Below are 18,334 nucleotides of genomic sequence, written 5' to 3' on the forward strand. Positions count from 1 at the left end.
ATAAACTAGATCATAGAACAAGAGCAAATTGTGTTAAATATTGTTGCATGAACAATCACCAGGCGACCATAATAATTATTGAAACTTAAATACCTACATATTTCATTTTTAGACAAGGGTTCTAGGTTTTAAGAAAAATACTAAAACAATAGACTAAGTTTTTAATTTTATTCCTCAAATTATCTAATTGCAAACAAAAAGATTTGCGATAAGGCAAGATTTATATTATGGTTTCCTTTGATTAACTGAAGGTAACTCTTTTGTCTGAGTTTCTGCTTGGAGACGTTTTAACGTTATTTTTAACGATTCCATTGTTATTTCAAACAAAACAAGGGGAGTAATTTTCTTGCTCAGTAATGCTTAAATTGCAAATCGGCTTTTACATCTATATCGAAATATTTTTAATAAAATCAAAGGATTCTAAGTATAACAAATTGAAAGGCTACTATTTATTTATAAATAAAATAAATTAATAAATATACTACGACAATACACACATCGCCACCTAGCCCCAAAAGAAGCGTAGCTTGTGTTATGGTTACTAAGATGACTGATGAATATTTTTATGAATAATATACATAAATACTTAGAATATACGTATAAACAGTAGACCAGACCCTGAAATATATTTATGTTCATCACACAAACATTTTCCAGTTGTGGGAATCGAACCCACGGCCTGGGACTCAGAAAGCAGGGTCGCTGCAAACTGCGCCAATCAGCCGTCAATGTATATTCTTCTTTTCTGTAAGTAATCAAACTATTGACTTTTGGTCTTCATAATTAATTCGAACTAGCGAAGTTAGCATGCTAAGTGTCCAGGTACTAGGATGAATATACATTTCAGAACCATATAAGTTATAGTTTAACGTAAGATAAGATCTTATAGTAGTAGTTAATAAATTTAAATGATAAGTTTGAACGAACATAAGGTTTATTTATTTAACTCTTTATTTGTACACCACAATGAAGTTAGGAAAATAAAAAACAACAGAAATACAAAGACACGAGTAGAATACGAAAGGCGGCCTTATCGCTTAGTAGCGAGGTTCTATAGTGAAAGAATATTGAATCACAAATTTCGCCAGGGCTGCACTGACATTTGTTTTTTTTTTCAAACAAACTATAATCGAATAAATCGGAGTATACCTATACCTAGTATGTGTAGTTTTTTTATTGATTTAATGTATGTTTTATGTGTAATCAAAAAAGTATTTGCAGTCTACACTCCTTCTCTATAGAAACTTCTCCGTCCGCGCAATATTCGTAAAATGGCGTACAAAGTTTTTGTTTTTGTATTAATTTATAGAATTAATAGGAAAAAGACAGAAACGATGAAATAATTATTGCTCGGATCTTGTACTATGACGTTTTATACCATTATGGAAAATGACATGTCATCAGTTCAATATACATTTGCAGTAAAATACGATTAGTGTCTCTAGCCCGGGCCGTTAAAGCTCGCAGCACCACGTGTTTATTACGAGCATTCCGTTATAAGCCGTGACAGGAAAATGGCTTTTGTGTCAGTATATAACCTTATTTCGTCATAGTAAGTTAATAAACAATAACCATTAAAGTTTTTAAAAAGTTTAAAAAAATAAAAATAGGATTTTCCAAGGAAAATTTAAACCGAATTCATTCTACGAAATGCAGTATTGTCATCTTTAAGGTAGCCTACAAATTTTACAAGGATGATAAACATTTTGTCTTTAATTCGATTTTAAATCATGTGAGCAAACTAATTTCGGCTTGTGCCAGTTATCCCTCTTTCCGCCCGGTACCACATTATTAATTTTAAGATAATATATATAATATTATCTTAAAATTAAAAAACCAGCAAAGTGCGAGTTGGACTGGCACATAAAGAATTCCGTGCCATTATCTACAAAAACAGCTAATAAATCACGTTTAATGTACAGTGGCCCCTTAAATACTTTGTTTATAAAATAAAAAAAATATTAAGTATTTAGAGCATATTGCAATATCGAGCAAAACGAGCAATAAAATCACGTTTGTTGTATGGGACCCCTCGACTTTTTGTTTTATTTTAACTTAATTATTTATTTTTAAAGTAAATATAATTTAATATATTTTAAACATAAGAAAATAAATCATTAAAAAAAAGTATTGGGCTCGTCCGGGATTTGAACCCGGGACCTCTCGCACCCTAAGCGAAAATCATACCCCTAGACCAACGAGCCGATTGGAAAGAACGACAAAATAATAGATATTCATTTTATACGAACTCTAGAGTTGGTGAAAGTTGTTCGGTTCTTTCATATGACGTAACATCACTAAGCTTATTTGCTAGTGGATATTGGCTATAATGTACGGCAAATGCTTTGGAATGCAATATTTGAAGATGATTATTAATAACATTTTAAAATAACTGACTTCACGTCCTGAAATGCGTTTTTTAATCATTATTTAATGCTGGCTTTTAGTGCCCCTCCTACAACTTTGCCCGAATACCTACATTAGCTTGACGGCATTCCTTAAAATTCTATACCGGTTTAAAAAATAACATTGTACAGATCACGTTATTGTACAGTAGGGTGGTAATCAGTCACCTCCCCTCAGAGAACTAAATTGGTATGACTAAAATGGTATGTCCGTTCTCTGTATAATAAAAAAAAGTGGAGAAGTAATTAAAACTTTTGTAATCCAATTGGTATGTTTCGTCGATGTGATGCATATCATTTAATGTATAACTTTGGGGGTATTTATCCATTTTTTTTTAAAGATTCTTAAGTATACAAGACGCTACAATCAAGGTACGCGAAGCCTGGTGAAAACTAAGATTTCAAGAACAATCGCAAACTCTGAGTGCTTTTATTAGGCCTAATGAAAGCACTTAGGAACGTCAAGTTTACTACTTTGTTGCTACTGCCATCGATTTGGAAGGCAGATTTTACCGAGAAGAAGCCGACAAGAAACTCAACAGTTTTCATATGAAAATTTTACAATAAAACAATTATTCTACCAATCGAGAGATGAAAGCGGCTTGCGTCCAAGCAAATTTTTCATCATTACATTAAACTGTCAAATTACTGAAACAATGTTTTCGGTCATCCATCTCTTGTCCATAAAAAATGATAAAGCTACCGTCGGAGTGACGTTTCATGAACAGTGTGTTCGTCCGAAGCAGCGTAAGCAGTAGTTATTATATTATCGCATAAACAATAAACTCGTATCTAAAATTATCACTTCCTCCTATATTTTCATTTGATAGCGGTCTCCATAATAACCTATTTATACCTGTTATTTATTTATGTTTGCTTGTTTTTTTTTTTACAAGTTAAACCTTGATTGCAATCTCACTTGAGTGATGATCCAGTCTAAGATGGTAACGGGCTAATCTATTAGGGGTATGGCAGTTATAATAAACCTAAAACCCTAATCGCGCCCCGTGTAAAAACCGATCTGGGGTATGATAGTTTTATGTAACTGCCATACCCCTAAATGGTTAGCCCTTTAGCATCTTAGACTGCGTCATTACTTAACATCAGGCGAGATTGTAGTGAAGGGATAACTCGTACTGGAATAAAAAAATAAATGTAATAAAACCGGTTTGTACACGACATCTTACCGGAACGCTAAGTCGCTTAGTGGCGCGTCTTTGTCGGTAGGGTGGTAACTAGACATGGTCGGATCCTTCCACTAGATATATTACCTATTTATGCTTTTAATGAAACTAAACCAAAACAACAAGCCTTCCTTCCAGTATAAAAGACAATCCCACGTGGTGGGGATGGACTTGAATTATGCTAATTTTAACTTAAGACGTTGTTCTATATTCGGGCATAGATACTTTAATTCTTCAAATACTTATTACAAAATGAATTTACGGTTCAGTAGCCTTAGTACAAGATTTGCTCGATAGCAATCGTGAAGTCGTTTTCGAGTATTAAACTTTGTATCTTCAAAGTAAAATTGATCTAATGTTAAGAGTCGCAAATCCTTCTACGACTAAATTTTTGTTTTAAAAACGTTCTTTCTAAAGTCCGACAGAAAGAAACATAAACATTATAAGATAAGATCCATATTTCTCATATCCGACGTTCAAGTTTTTCCACACTCGAAAACTACTCTTCGACTGCGAGTGAGCAAATTTTGTACTAATGTTAAGAACAAAACAAACCGATGATATTATTATGTAGCTATAAGAAATTAGTTTCCGTTAAGTTATTTCACAAACTAAGTACGAGTATATAGTGATAAATCTATTTACCTGTAGACCAAATGTGACTATCTGTTGATGGAAATGAATAAAAAATTAACCCCATTCAAAAGATACGTTATGATATTTACTTTACACTAAATACCAAAACTGTTAAGTGACCTCCAATTGACTATTGATAGTGCAGGTTCCATCCACAGAAATATGAAATATTAACGACTAGCTCTGCTCGCGTGCTTTATTTGCGTGGGTACGTATCCCTACTTTTTCCTCTAATTTTATATTAAAAAGGTGCAGCGTGAAAGATTGACTACCCAACAAATTACCTTCACATGTATACTAATATTAGTAAAGTAGTAGAAAAAGTGTTGGTGTTTTGTATTCAACAGGAAAACTAATTGCAGCTGTTCTTTATCATCCTATGTATTATTACGTGATATTAAGTTAACATATAAAGTAGCCAAAGTAATTTTCGCGGCCAAAATCTAAATTGATATAAAAACTTCACTCCGTTGCTTCGTAAACGATGTGATAAACCAGTACATACATTTCAAATACAACTATTGCCGGCGACTTCGATTACATTTGCTTTAAAAAAATATTTTCTTCGTTTGTTTTACCTCTGTTAATAAACATCCATCTTGGAATGCAGGCTTTATGTAACTTGCATATTTTGCTAAAATCTGTACAGAGAACAAAAGTTAGTCCCAAAGAACGTTACTCGGATGCTGTGTCCCCGAAAAGTATCTCCAAGACTCTATTGCCGAATTACATAGCAAGCATAGCTCATCTGCAAAACAAACCGCGTATATTTTTAAAAACAGTTTTAATTTTTCTCCCATTGCTTTTTTAATTACAGTACATATTACAAATTTAAGCCTAATAAACAACTTTGCGCATCGTTCGGCGCACTAAGAATGTGGTTAGAATCCACTCTTCCCACTAGTATGGCCGAGGAAAGCACCGCAGCCGGATCCCCACGGCCGCCATTACTGAAAATTTCGCGCGCAAATACTCGTCACATACAACAGATGCAATAAATTAACTATGCGTGTCAAAAAGTATTAATGTGATTATAACGTGCCAGGATTGTTTTAATAAAAACATGGGTTGAGATTTATAATGCTACTAAGTACTACAAGTAACGCAAAACTTTTGTTCAAAAATACTATTGCATGTCATTGGTGATGTTAATGGGTGTCTGAGTGTTTTTTTTTGTGACTGTAATACATGACGGAATAAGCATTTGAACTTTTGGATGGACTATTTTTTTAATCAAGGTAAGTCCAACCAGTGAAATAAAAGTTAAAACCATTTAAAAAAACAATACTTGAAGTTTATTCTTGGTCGTAGTTGTTAAGAAGTTTAAGTTAAACTTTTAATACGAACAATCTGATGTTTAAGTGATTGAAGTTGTATTTATAGAACTAGTTTAATTTATGTTTATATAACAAAAATATAATTTATAGAATCGATTGCAACACTAACTTTCATTGTATTTCTAGTCTTTCGATTATTATATTTTAATAATTTATTATAGCACATTTCTAAATACTGACATTTATTTATGAAATAATTTTATATTATAAACATCATCCTAAACAGTCTAAAAATTGGTTTCAGGTTTTAGATTTCAGATTTTTGTTTTGAATAATATTAAATACAAAATATAGCAAAGCAAATAATAAAAATAATAGGCATTAAAAAGTAATATTCATTAATCGAAATGTTCTGAAATTGCAATCGAAACTGCAACCAGTATTTCCCTTGGGAAACATTTAAACGAAACAGTATGCTCATTCAGATACACTCAGTCACTGACGTTATATAGCCGCAAAAAAGCGAATATTATTACTATAGTAAAATCGCGAATTCATTCAAAAATTTAGCACTATAAACCAGTGCTCTCTCCTCTTAGGTTTGAGCTCTGAACTCATGTTTCCTTTGTCTGTGCCCACCAGTGAGATATCAAAAGGATAAGAGATATTAATAATGATGATATTATTAAATCATGTTGTTATATCCACTTTAATTTTCTAAAAATAATACCCTTAATCGATTAATCTTCGAAGCAATTCGAAGCAATTGAAACTCTTAGAAAATCTGATACGCGTATGTAGTTTTGCTAACCAAAGAGCTTTTAGGGGTGAATAAAGTCTATAAAATGTTTTAATGCTCGTAAGAATTTTATGATTAATAATTTGATGTGATTTTATTTGCTCTATTAGTATTAAAATGTCAGAATCACAATGTAAAAGGGAAACTATCTTTGACATACCTAAGGGAGCCAATGGCCGTTTGTTGTCTATCTATTGCTTTAATAATATGTTACTATATAAGCTCTCTGTTCATATCAAGCATTTGGAAATTTATTTTAAAACAAAGACAAAGGAGAGCTATATTATCTTCAGACTTATCTTAAGATCAGATGACCTGACCAGATTCGATTACAGTGCGCAAAGTTGCAGTCTGCAATTTTTTTTCGATTCTCCAATCTCATCACAAAGCAAATATCAGTATCATTGGAAATGAAGCAAAATTCAAAGTACCTAAATAACTCGTTTAATACCTTCATATAGATTTTTTTTGTACCATAATTTATATAAATAATTGAGAAAAACATGCTTCATATTTTCATTATAAGACATTTTGTAATTTTTTTCCGTCAATGGTCTGATACTGAATCTTGCACGAGCCCCTGACCTCTATTATAGTAACAATAGAGGTCAGAGATAGGCATATATCATTCGTTCACCAAAACTTTTTCGAGTCTTAAAGCTCATCATAAAACTTGGAGGAAATATCAGTATTAATTGAAACCACAAAAATACCTAGTGTAATGTCGTCTTATAAAGTATTTTTTTATTTAATACCATAATTTATTTCATGTTTTCGTTAGAAGACATTTTGTAATTTTTTTTCCGTCAATGCTCTAATGCTAAATCGTGTAAAGCCGTGACCTCTATTATAGTTATTATAGAGGCCAGTGTAAAGCGGACTACCATTTAGTCGAAAATGTTATGGTCAACAATACATATAGATTGTTTTGTTCAGTGTAGAACTACGTAGATAATTAATAGTTTAATGTTTTCACTAACGACGAACAAGGCAATGCCTCCATAAGTAACGGCTAATCTAGGCACATCAATCACCAATCATTACATCAATCGTTCACCAATAGTTATTACCTAAGATTTGGTGAAACGTTTATTTCTCAAGACATCGCCTAAATATATATATAGAAATGTTTATTTTATTATATAAATCTATTTATTTTATTCATTCTTGTATGTGTTTGTTATATAATAAAGTATATTATGTTATATTTATTTATATTACTATTGTAGTTTTGTTCTTTTTTTTTCACCTGTTTATGTTTTATTATTTGCACTGTCCCACTTTCATGTTTTCTATTATTACTTTCACCAAGAGTTGTCTGTAAGAGATTTCTTTTGCAATAAGACCGTCTTTGCACTCAACTGTATTTAATATTTATATATATATATATATTTTTTTTTTCATTGTTTTTAATTTAACTTTTTCTTTTCTTGTGTGTTATGTATTGTTCCTAAGTCTGTGCAATAAAGTATTCCAAATAAATAAATAAATCATAAGTCAATCGATTTAGGCGACGCCTAGGTATAGTGAAAGAGGGCACCAGACTTTTCAAACTCATATAGCAACACTCAGCACCTTAAGTACTACTTCCTCCTAATGAACAATAAATTAGATAATACGAATAAACTTTGAAGGAGCGTTGGCGGTGCGAGTGTTTGATAAGATCATACGATCTTGCAGTAGTTGATTACCTCTCTTCACACGAGTCTTTGCGTATGCATTATGCTCGAAATTCAACATTTCGAGCACTCTCAATACTTAACAATCTGATTGATCAGTATTAGTAACTAGATATGTTTAAAACAGAGTTGAGAAGTTTTCAAATTTAATTCATCATTAAAATAATAAAACGCAAAAGCTTGTTAATTTCTAAGTTTCGATATAGGTGATTGTCGCCGTAACCACTCATCGAAAATATATTTCACGGATATTTATAATGGATCCTGAGGGTGGGCATAAGGAGGATCGAGTTAAAATAAAAGGCATTGAGACATAAATTACTATCCTATTTCATAAGTAGGAACAAAAGACACATTAAAAAAAAATTAAAATCGGTTCAGTAGTTTCGGAGTTTATCGCGAACAAACATCGTGACACTTATTGGGTATAAAATAATGATTAGACGGATGCGTTCTATACAAAAGTGTTTGAGCTCTAAAGAGTCCGCCACATATAATATGTAAATGTTAATTTCTTCTTTTTTTGTCTTTTTACTTCTTTTTTCTTATTTTTGAATATGACACACAGCTAATACATCTTATAATGCTATCATAGTGTACATATGACATTCTTTTAATTACAATTGTTATTATTATTAATAATTCTTTTAATTACAAAGTATAATAAATTAATATACCTAGATACTTCAAGATTTGCATGTCGTAGACTGCGACTTAACATATATAATATTTTGTCATGTTCTAAGCAAATAAATGAATTTGAATTTAGAAGAGTAACATAGAATATTCATTATCATCTATCTAGATAATAATATGTCAAACTATCCGTTAGTCGTTAGTAACGGAGGAAAATCCTGAAAGAAATCGCCTAGTAGTTTAAATGGGAAGTGGAACTCCTCCTAAAGGGTCTGGATTGATATTGGATGCTCAAGGAGACAGCCTGACCTTCACAAATAATAAAGAGAGTATTACCTTACCCCTTTGAACCGAAAGTCAGACAGGCGGGTCGTTAAAAAAATGCCAAACCCAAAACAAAAACTCTGTCTTAAAGTTTGAAGTAGACAATCTTGACCAATCTTTCATAACGTAGTGTAAGTATAAGAGAAAAATTGTTAATGACTTACAATTAATTTGGGGTCTGCTCTCACTGTACTAAAGAAATAAATAACTACAATCCATTCTGTACTTTATATAATAATAATCATCTACTAGTATAATCTATAGATACAGTTAATCCTAGTTATCTGTAACTAAGCTTGACAGCAGTTAACCTATTTGATCATGTCAGTTTCACTTTACGATTTAGGTTGTAATGTTGATTTATTGTATCCAATATAACTCAATAATGGTTAATAAGTGGATGGCAATGCATCCTGTATTTATTTATGACTAGCTGTTGCATGCGACTTCGTCTGCGTTTGATTTTGTTTTTTGCATGGCGTTCAATTTAGTTGTAGTTCTAAAAAAATTTAAGTTATATCAGCTATATCAAAGTATTCAATATAGCTAAGCCTTAAATGAGGGGTTTGCTGCTTTCCGCTGAGGAGTTCTGTCCTCTATCTCCAACCACATTCAGATCTTCACAAAGTTTGGGCAAAATTAAACACATATTATAACCTCTGTAGTACAAAAATAATTATTTAAATAGGTTATTATTTGTCGGAGTTATGATGTAAAATCGTCAAACACTTTCATCCCCTCTCCCAAAGGAACCGAGCTTGATGTCGGGGTAAAAAGTCCTATATTACTTCTAACACTTTCAAAAATATGTGTACTAAGTTTCATGAGGATCGGTTTAGTAGTTTTTGCGTGAAAGCGTAACAAACCGATTTACATTGACATTTCTAATATTAGTAGGGATAGACTGAAACCGAAAGGTCGAGCCAAAAAAATATTACGTAGGTATTGTTTTTCTCTGTTAAGCAATTTTCAGTACATGTCCAGTTAGTAACTTAGTAGTACAGCACTACTCAGTTACTTATACCGTTATATAAAATTTTAAATTCCTTAAAATTCAACTCATCAACTGCGAGCAGTAAGCAAGACATAAATTTGCATCAAATTAGTGAAGATAAAATATGGACGAAGTTTTTTGAGCGCGCTTAACATTATCCTGGTTTTTCCGGGGGACCTCAGCTGTACTGAGATGCAGTGCCAATTAAAAATTTAAAAATGTTCCCGGGATGTTTTCTTATTGTTACGTATCGCTTAACTAAAGCTGTAAGTTTGTATGTCCAGAATTTCAGCAATTATTATCAATGCTGGCTGTACGGTGATTTACCTTTGCCTTTTCCCCATTGGAAAGAATAAAGAACAAAGAAAATATGAACCCTATTTCATAATAATTGATATTAAAACATGACTTCACTGAAGTAGAATAAAAGAGTTCCAATCTTTCAGTTAACTTGGTTGTACGCGGACTCTCGTTGAATTCTTATCGAGGATGCCAATTTTTTGCTCGAGAAATTCTCCCAATATTGTGGTTGTAAATTGTCTCAAAGCGACGCCAAAAAGGGTTTATTTTATTATTTGCTTTCTATGTCTGATATATCAGTAGAAAAGTAAATATTGGAATAGACTAGAGGGGGGAGAATTAAAATAATATCAGATTGCTTTATGTAGGTACTATATGAAAGAATAGCAAATCTTTAAGCCCGTGAATTTAGAGTTATTAGGGTTTCGTATCAAAGTAACCTGTTAAAGTAGAAGTCGATACGAATTGTTAGTTAGAAAGAAAGAACAAAGGATAGGTAGAAAGGTTTAAACGACACATTGAGTGACATATTGTGTGGTAACAAATCCAAAAATTACCGACACAGCAGAATCGAGGCCAGGACTTTGTGATCCCTAGATGAACACGCTAGATCATCGAGACAAATTATTTCTTCTATAGGTGGCAAATTATTATTATCAATAAAAAGATAAAAACCGGAAACTATTGTCTAACGAGGTCTCCCAGGTTTATCTGGTTTAACCCACATTCCTTAAATATCCTAATATCCTACGGGGATATACCACGGACCACGGACAAAGACACGAACTGGGTCGAAATATCGACAAATACCAAAATAATATCGTGGTATACACCCGTTGAACTATATTATAATGTTAAGATTATGTAAAAAAAAAGCTACACTATCGCATTAGGTTTAAGTATACTGTAATGATAGTGTTAGAATAAGAATATAAATAAATAAATAAATATTTACGAGATGTTTATAGGCCACGAAAATCTTAGTTTAAAATCTTTAGTAACCCACATTCTTTATCCCAAGAATTACCCACCCAGTTACCGATTTAGACCTGCTGAACTACAAAGGAAAACTGCCACAAACAGTATCCCAACGTCTTTTTACAAGCCAATGGCTATATCCATAGTCCGTTTCTACGTGACATCGTACCGGCACGCTAAATCGATTGGCGGCAACTGCAACTGCAATTCTTTTTTTTCTTTTTTTAATCCACTACAAGTGGAGCCATTGACGTATTGGATAGAAGCAGGCGTTACTTTGCGGAAATCCATGATATATTATCAAATTATTGGAACCCTCGTAGCTTTAGTTTTAAGTTTACGAATGTGGTTATCGCCATCATCTCACTACCGTGTGGTTCTTATGTACGCATCAAAAGTGCCACCTATGGGCCTACTTGAATAAAGATATTTTTGACTTTGACTTTGACTTTTGACTTAATTAAGCTTACTTTTGATAATAGTTTGATAAGGAGCAATTGACTGCAATCTTACCTGGTGGTAAGTGCAGTATAAGATGGTAGCGGGCTAACCTCCTATTCGGTTTCTACACGACATCGCACCGGAACACTAAATCGTTTAGCGACACGTCTTTGTCGGTCGGATGGTTACTAGCCGCGGCCATACCAGAGAAAATACAGAAATAATAAATTCCCGAATTGCCCCTGAAGCGAATCGAAGCCGAGACCTCCTACTAAAATTCCCAGCTCTCACCGTTGCTCCAGGAAGGTCGTCAAAACAAATTATTTTTCAGTAGTGTGGTAACTAGCCATAGCCTAAAATCCCACCAGACAAAACTGTCGCAACTAGGCCAACATACCACCCTCATTGCCATTATGGGTATATAGCACACATCAACGCATTTACTGCTTGTTTAAAAGCTTTACAGCGTGGCGTGGCTTTAATGTTACATTGTATTGCGGTTACACGAGTGACATGACAGTGTAATGTGACCTACGTAGCATTAAACTGCTTTTAAGTAATCGTAGACGGCTAAAATTAACATTAAATAATACCTCCACCGTACTTTATTAACGGTACACATTACTTTATTAACGGCTTTAGTAGGTACTTTAGTAACGAAGCTTACAGACAATATAAATAAATTAAGAAGAAAATATTAGCAATAACCTTGAACAAACGAAAAAATAACGATGTCCAGCAGTTACAACTATTAATAAGTACTACCGGTGTAAATTTTTGAGGTACGTATTTATTCATCGATACGATTTATCGACCGATCGATTGGCGCAGTGGGCAGCGACCCTGCTTTCTGACTCCACGGCCGTGACTTCGATTCCCACAACTGGAAAATGTTTGTATGATGAACATGGATGTTTTTCAGTGTCTGGGAGTTTATCTGTATATTATAAGTATTTATGTATATTATTGATAAAAAATATATATCAGTCATTTTAGTATCCATAAGCTACGCTTACTTTGGGGCTAGATGGCGATGCGTGTATTGTCGTATTATATTTATTTATTGACTAGCAATCCCGGCGAACTTCGTACCGCGGATTTGTTTTTAAGAATGTTTTACTTTAATGCTTTTTATCCTATTCCGTTCTAAGAGGAATCCAAAAAATCAAATATCATAATAATTGATCCAGCCGTTCTTGAGTTATAAATGGTGTAACTAACACAACTTTCTTTTATATATATAGATTTTATCGACATATTTTCATATTCAATTCCTATCCTAAAGCAATGGGTGTACGGGTTAATTTGGAAATAATTTTGAGCGCACTGGTGACCAGCCGATTGGTTCACGGGTCGCATTCTTATTTTTAATCGTAGACTCAGACAAAAAAAACAGTGTACAACTTTTTTTTTTTATTCCACTACAATCCGGTCCTTGGCTGCAATCTCACCAGCTGGTAAGTATTGATACTATTCACGATGCTAACGAGCTAACCCGATAATGCTATGGTCGGTATATATTACCTATAACCCTATTCGGTTTCTACGCGACTCTTGCGGGAACGCTAAATCGCTTAGCGGCACGTCTTTATCGGTAGGGTGATAACTAACCGCGGCTGAAGCTTCCCAACAGAGAAAATACAGAAATTGTAATTTCTCAAATTAACCCTAATGGGGATCGAACTCGAGACCTCGACCTCTCTTAAACGCTTTATATTTACAGTGAATATTTCATTTGAGACGAACACAGAAGGAATGAATGAACACACTTTTATTGTACACCACAAACACCACAAAGCGAAATTCGTATTGTGACAATAATGCGATTCGACCACAACGCGTTTTGGCAATGAAGAATTCCCATGACGCGTTCAGACTGGGACGATAGGAGACCGACCGACTCGCTAACTAGCCTCCAATATTTACAATAATAGATCTTTTATTTTTTTATCTGATAATTTGTAGTTGGGTCCAATCTGTATTAGGGGAGAGAGGGGCTTGTTGTAACGAGGGTAAGTAGTAACAGCTTAATAACTCAACCGGTTTCAAAAATTTTGTTTCAATTTTGAATTCAATGTGCTCTTTAAGATACCGCCTACGACGTAAGCGCAGCCAGTACATAGCAGAAGGCCGCCATGGCCGATTTTCAGCACGAGAATTATTTTTTGCCTGATAACCTAAAAAAAATCTATTTATTTTTGTAATGCATTTACTAAACTATTTTTGTGAAACCTTTACAAAAAATGCTAATAATACTACTAAATTATTAGTAAAATTATAGATTCAGGAAAAATATTGCAGGAACATATTTCCAAATACATGATTATTCATTTAAAAGCTTTCAATTAAAGTACTCAATAGTTCAGTCACCCCGTCTAAAAAAGAAAGAAAGGTTATAACTGGGGCTAGTTGTAACCTTTTTTTTTTCTCTCCCCTACTTAATGAAATAAATAAAAAACACACCATATTGATGTTAGGTTTATACACCATATTATATAGGTAAGCCAGTGTCACTGTCATATACAATAAATAAATCAATAAATAAACTACGACAATATACACATCGCGCCAAAGTAAGCGTAGCTTGTGTTATGGGTACTGAGATGACTGATGAATATTTGTATGAATAATAGGTATACATAAATACTTAGAATATACACACCCAGGCCGTCACAATATGTGAGGGTTCTTACTATATCTCATAGACGGAAATTTATATAAGCAATTATGGTGAGAAAGAAACTCACATACCTACATAATATAAACAGATTTACTAAAACTGAAAACACTTCATTATAGGCAGCCATGCGAAATGAAAAGAATCGGTATGGTAAAATCTATAGGTACCTATACCTACATTGTAATTGGGTTTGCATCAACTAGGGCTCAGAACACGTCATTTTGAAATATCCGTGACACGTCTTGTTAAAATATTCATAACATCTTTTGATATACCATTGGTGACATCTGTTGAAATATTTGTCCATTGTGACACGCCATACTGCTAATTTTCGAGGAAAATGGTAACGGAATACATAATTATTGGCTTCTTGGTGTCTCACTGTTGGGGACAGCCCTCCTCCCTCAAAGGAACTCGCAACTTAGCGACTCCAAGTTGTTCATAGATAAACGGGTTGGCGGGATTTAGCAATTAATATTACCGACTGCATAACGTTCTCTTCAAAGCATGAGTATAGAAAAACACAAATTTTGAATGGATAAACAATTCAGGTTTCGTCTTATTCATATATTTCGGTAAATATATAAGTTTTTTTTATACCACAAAGTACTAAGTTAGCCCTACACCTCATCTTAGCTGTTGATAAATGATTATGTCTAACAATCATTTATAATCATAACCCAACAAGGGGGTAATGACATTGAGCCCCTAAACGGTTTCTACGCGACATCGCACCGGAACGCAGGGTGATAACTTGAATACATACTTCGGCACTGCAACAAGGTTTATAGCAACTTCACCATGGAGATCGTCTTATTTATAGTAGTTTGAATACCGAAATCATTCTAGCATTAAGGATTTTTCATGTATGGAAAGTACGCAGTGACATGACGCAATAGCTGACACTTTGCCAACGTGGTAATCTACTAAATATTCCACAATTCAATCCAAGAATAGCGCGAAATTTGTAAAATACATTTGTTGTACAAACTTGGAAAATCCGATGAATTTATTCTGAGTGTTTGCACACAGATCCAGTGTTACTTCATTATTTACATTTGTGATAGGCCAATCGTACACGTGGTTTATCTTACCACTGTTCACTAGAAAATTTCGACTTCGTGGGTAAAAATAAGTGGCGACTTAAAATTATCCGGCACCCCTTCATTAATATATTTATTATATATATTATTTAAAAAACATATAGTGAACCTAATGTTATAGATGTAAGAACTATAAAATTATTCCTAGCCATAGATATAAATAAGATTCTGACGTTCTTTCCAAGCGTACATTCGTCTTTCCAATTCCTTAAACCGACTAGACTATTCCCAAGAGACGATACGAAATCCGTAGATCCAAATGTAAACTCTAAACGCGTTTACACTCCTACATTGAGTGATGTACGAGCTTTTGAGATATCGATATCGAGCTAATATTATAAATACGAAAGCGTTTATGTTTGTTTATTTATTTCTAATGCACAGCTCAATCGCAGAAACGATCTTGACTATATCTTGTATCTAGAGAAATATGAGTATAAGAAAACTTAAGAATTCACTCATATATTTATTTCACGAGATTAAAATATTATAAAAGATCAAATCTAGGTGTTCCATATCTTTGATATTACATTTTGAAACCTATTATTTCACACTTTATCAGTGTGAATAAATCGCATCGCGGTATTCAACGGGTTTTGTATACTCTTTTTGCATTATAAAATTAAACATATCTTAACAGTTTTACCGTTATAGGTTTAATGGGCACTGCAATCTTGCTTTTTAATTTATTATAAATAAAACAGTTATTCTTTTCTAATAATATCTAATAATTTCTAATTACATTTATTTCATGTGGGCCTAACTTTATGAGTACTTTTGAAAGTTGAGTATGTCTGTTTGTAGAGAGTCTACCACTAGTTTGGTGGGAAGATTCTACTCCGGCAAGAAACTCAGCAGCTTCTCCATCATTAACATTTTCAATCATTTTTCTATCTTGCGGGAGATGATTTCTTCTACCTGGAGTATAACATACTTAACCTTGGCAATGCGAAAGTTTGCAATATTCTGTCGTGAGTTTCATATCCGATAGCTCTAGCATTTGACTATGCAGAAGCAGTTTTGTTGAGCTCATTCCTACCCCTTATATATCGTTTCCTATGCAGCTCATTGAAATGCTTTAATGTGTGATGAAACATCTTTGTCTGTTGGAAAATTCTATGCTATCGTTAGACTGCATTGTCGCTTTGATATCGTTATACTTTGGTTATGTAACATTCAAGCATCAACCTTATATTTAAAAAATAAAAAATAAACTTCAATATTAACCCTACTTTACATGCTTTTCATCATTATCAACCTATTACCCTATCAGAATGAGAATAGTTTAGGCTGTACTCCACCACGCTGGCCAAGTGCGGATCGGTAGACTTCATACTTTGAAAACGTTATAGAGAACTCTCAGGCATGCAGTTTCCTTACGATGTTTTTCCTTCGCCGTTAAAGTAAGGGATAATATGTTTATAGCTTAAATTAAAGATGCACATAATAATAATAATAATAATAATAATAAAAACCTTTATTAACAATCTTACAAATTACTTATTTCAACTTATTTCTACTTAGTTTTTCCAAAGTAACAATTGTTTTGGTACAAAGTTACGTTTTATACTAGACACCGGTTATTTGATTGTCTTGCTCTCCAGCATAGGCCTCCCCAAGCGTTCTCCACAAAGATCTTGCTTTCCTCTTCCAAATCGTCCTGCCACTTTTTTAATATCATCTTCCCACCTACGATACTGTCTACCCTTACTTCTCTTTTTATATCCAGAACACAATTACATTATTTCTCTTGCCCATTTTTCTGTCTTACTTCTTATTAAATGGCCAGCCCATTTCCATTTAAGTTTGTTTGATTCTGTATTTTATGTCTATTCTTGGTTCGCTTCCTAATTGTTGTTAACCTAACTTTATCTTTTAATTTTATGTTTAATATACTTCTTGTTGTGTTGGCAAACTTCAAGTGATTTAATATTTTTGTTTGTGCAACTCCAAACTCCAAGTCTGACATCCGTAAGTCATACTTGGCAGTATACATGAATTAAATATTTAAAGATGCACATACTCATATATAATAGGTTAGAGGGCTGTGCCGTTAATTGATTTCATTCCTCCGCAAGGTAGGCCGAAGACCTGACCACTAGTCTACCAACATTTCTTTGCCTTTTACGAATATAATGACCCCATGACTATTGAGATCGCTGACGTCACTATGAAGATTTACACACAGATCGATATAATCCGGGAGGCTTCATGATGGCAAGGAGCCAAATTATTTTTGCTAAATTCGCGACTTGTGAGCAATAAATCCAAAGGAAGGTTACCCTACCACTTATTCTTGCGAATCGATGTACCCTCTGGGCCATATTTTATCATATCGTGATACGCTGATGGTTATAATGCTCGTTACTTCTGCTTTGCGCTATTATTCTTAAGGAAACAAATTATGGAGGCAAAAGGGGCATTCGGAAATCAAATAACAATAAAGAAGTTTCAGGAATTTTTATTCGAAAATTTCTTCAATGTGTCTCGTTATTGAGGCATAATCAATAGTTCTTTTAATTCAACAAAGGGTAGATAAAAATCATGATTTATGAAACTCCAATTTCCGTTGAAGTCTATTAATAAGATGAAAGGTGATCTCGTTTAAATAACTTTTATATTTTAATCGAGGTATCGGTCTTTTACAGACAGGTACACTTTGAAAGGTAATATAGAGTAAAAGTAGCAATAAGAAATAAATTAAAAATATCCTGAAAAATAATTTAAATTGTCCTGATTTTACGAAATCCACGGGTGTAGCTGTGTATATAATATATATCATCCTAAATGGATAAGAAAAGAAGGATACATTTTCTGAGCTTATGAGCATAAAATGAAAAAGAGAAACCCCTACTGATATAAAAATTTATTAAAAACTGAAATTATTAAAAAACAATT

The 18,334-nt window shown here is 33.2% G+C and overlaps 1 non-coding gene across 1 annotated transcript; it reads right to left on the reverse strand.

Moving 5' to 3' along the window:
* Positions 1 to 2,132: 2,132 nt before the first annotated feature.
* Positions 2,133 to 2,204, reverse strand: Trnap-agg. Its single transcript has one exon. It is a non-coding gene; the product is annotated as a tRNA-Pro (tRNA).
* Positions 2,205 to 18,334: the final 16,130 nt, after the last annotated feature.

The sequence above is a fragment of the Pararge aegeria genome, chromosome 22, assembly GCF_905163445.1.
Source record: "Pararge aegeria chromosome 22, ilParAegt1.1, whole genome shotgun sequence".
NCBI classification, from domain to species: domain Eukaryota; kingdom Metazoa; phylum Arthropoda; class Insecta; order Lepidoptera; family Nymphalidae; genus Pararge; species Pararge aegeria.